At 43.1% G+C, this 2550-nt stretch overlaps 1 non-coding gene across 1 annotated transcript; it reads left to right on the forward strand.

Moving 5' to 3' along the window:
- The first annotated feature begins 1086 nt into the window (after positions 1 to 1086).
- trnag-ucc (transfer RNA glycine (anticodon UCC)) lies at positions 1087 to 1158 on the forward strand. Its single transcript has one exon. It is a non-coding gene; the product is annotated as a tRNA-Gly (tRNA).
- Positions 1159 to 2550: the final 1392 nt, after the last annotated feature.

A 2550-nucleotide genomic window follows, 5' to 3' on the forward strand; every position in this document is an offset into this window, starting at 1 on the left:
CATGCACACACACACACACACACGCACACACACACACATACACACACACACACACACACACACACACGATATCTGGAGGTTCCAGAGGCGGAAGGTCAGGCGTTTTTCCTCAAGGCGTTGGGTGGTGAGTGAGTGGTTATAGAGAAATTCCTGGTCCTGCATGTCCTCGGCAGATTCGGAAGGGGAATTCAATTCTCCCTCCGACAGTTGTTATTTTGTATGTTGCTCCTGACCCATCGCAACACAGATCTGTGTGAATGCGCAAACCAACTCTCTCTATACATTTCACTCAAAATAATGTCAATAACAGGACGGATTAAAACAAAATGCAAACTGTGTTGAATGCTGGATGTAGGGAATCATTTTACTGTAGAGACTTTACAGCACTGACATCAGGCTTTCGGCCCATCATTCACAAACCAGTCTGCACTCCCTCTTGAAACCTCTCCAATTACCCAGATCCCTGTCTTATTGAAGACTGTCTGTGTGGAGTTTGCACATTCTCCCCGTGTCTGTGTGAGTTTCCTCCGGGTGCTCCAGTTTCCTCGCACAGTCCAAAGATGCGCAGGTTAGGGTGGATTTGCAACGCTCAATAGTCAATAGTGTCCAGGTGAGTGTTGGTTATATGGTTAGCCATGAGAAATGTGGGGTTACAGGAATAGCGTAGAGGGTGAGACTTGGTGGGATGCATGATGAGCCGAACAGCCTGTTTCTACACTGTAAGAGTTTTATGATCCTATACTCCATCGCATCTATATCTGTGTATGAAGAAGACAATCACCTGATCAAATACCCCTTCAATGGGTCAACGTTTGTTTTATATCTGACGAAGAACTGCAGATGTTGCAGATCTGAGAGACAGCACAAAAATTGCTGGGAAACTCAGCAGGTCCGGCAGCATTTGTGAGGACTGAAACTTTTGGATCCAGTGATTGTTCTTAAGGGCTGAAGGCTTCTGATTTGGTGTTTTCAGACCTGTTGACGTTTGACAAGCAATTTCTTGTTTTGCTTTCAGCCCCAGTTCAGTTGGTGACTATCACGGCCTTGTTATGTGTGTTTCGGAAAAGGGAGAGCTTAGCTGCAAGCGCGGTGGTAGTGTAGTGGTGAGCATAGCTGCCTTCCACGCAGTTGACCTCGGTTCGATTCCCGGCCATCGCAGTGTTGTGGCTTTTCCTGTGGTTTTACAAGGAAAAGTCTTGAGCACCAACGTTGCATTCTGTGGCGAAACGGATTTGTCAGGTTGCTTTAGGGTTTTCATGGCGATGGTTCCTGTAAATTGCCATGACAATCCGGGCAGCGTTGCTCGAAAGCTTTCCTCTCTGCTTCCCATTGCTTATTTGAATATTGTTCGCAACATAAGGTTCGTTTTGTTTTGTACGAAAAGTGAGAGATTGCTGTCGTCAGAAACCTTAAATAATTACAGAAGCCCCTGGAAATTCGGACCGGATTCAACAGCTTCTATCGTGGACAGGAAGGAGGTTTAAATACATCAAATTTCTTCAAGGTTAAAATACATTCGCACCTCAAAACCATTTGGAAGCTTAAGAATTACAAACATCACATTATACCTTTTTCTCATCTGTTCAAGTTTCACAATATCATTCCGGTAGCAGGAAGGCCAGATTTGTGTAGTTTATGCAATGTTACGATATTCGAACATTGGCTGGTTCGTAGTTAAATGATATTTCATTTTGTTAAGTTTTCTAATAGAGTTAGGTTAGTCCACACTTTGTTTTTTGTTTGTGTTACAACGATAGTGCGAAGTAAATTGTATTTCGGTTCAAGCCTGGAGGTTTCACCAATTGAATTGCATTGCCGTACATTTGCCTTCAGGGGAAAAGAAAAAAGGATCTAGACCATCTTCTTAACTCATAGGAGTTTGATCTGGTTCACAACCTCCTCAATTTCGGTCAATAAATGTTCCTACAGTCCGCAACAATGATTTTTACAGATTAGAGGAGGATGCACAGACATCGTTATTAATTGTTATTACCTCGGACATGAGACGTTTGGGAATGATATTCCTCAGACCATCGACTGTCTGCTCAGCCAAGGTTAAAGGCCTGGAATCCGGCAAAATTGGGAACAATGCAATTCCCAGGAGACTGAGAGGTTACTAACAGAGCGGGAGGTGGAGAGTCGGGAGCAGAACTACAGGGACAGTCCTCTATGATCACTGACAATTCAACGTTAGTAAATCCAGTGCCAGGAATGACTGCCTTTGGTCAGAATGACAAAATGTTATTATGGAAAATAAAGAGCATGAAAGCAAGGGAAGGTTTAAAGCATGAAAGCAAGGGAAGGCTTAAAACATGAACCCCACTGGCGATCTATTGCAAGGGGTGTGTAGAATGCAGGATGAGATAAGAATAGTGGAATTCTCTCACACCAATTAGCAAAGAAAGGTTGACACTGAAAGGTCTCGATGGTGAGATTAGATTACAGTTAGTAAAGTTAGGCTTCCTGTTAAGTATCATTATGACTCGATTGGGAACATAAATATTTGGGACATGACATTAAATATCTAATTAATAGTTAATAGAGTCAGCC

Source organism: Chiloscyllium plagiosum, unplaced genomic scaffold (assembly GCF_037043375.1).
Source record: "Chiloscyllium plagiosum isolate Xiang-an unplaced genomic scaffold, Cpla_swu_hap1 HiC_scaffold_48, whole genome shotgun sequence".
NCBI lineage: Eukaryota > Metazoa > Chordata > Chondrichthyes > Orectolobiformes > Hemiscylliidae > Chiloscyllium > Chiloscyllium plagiosum.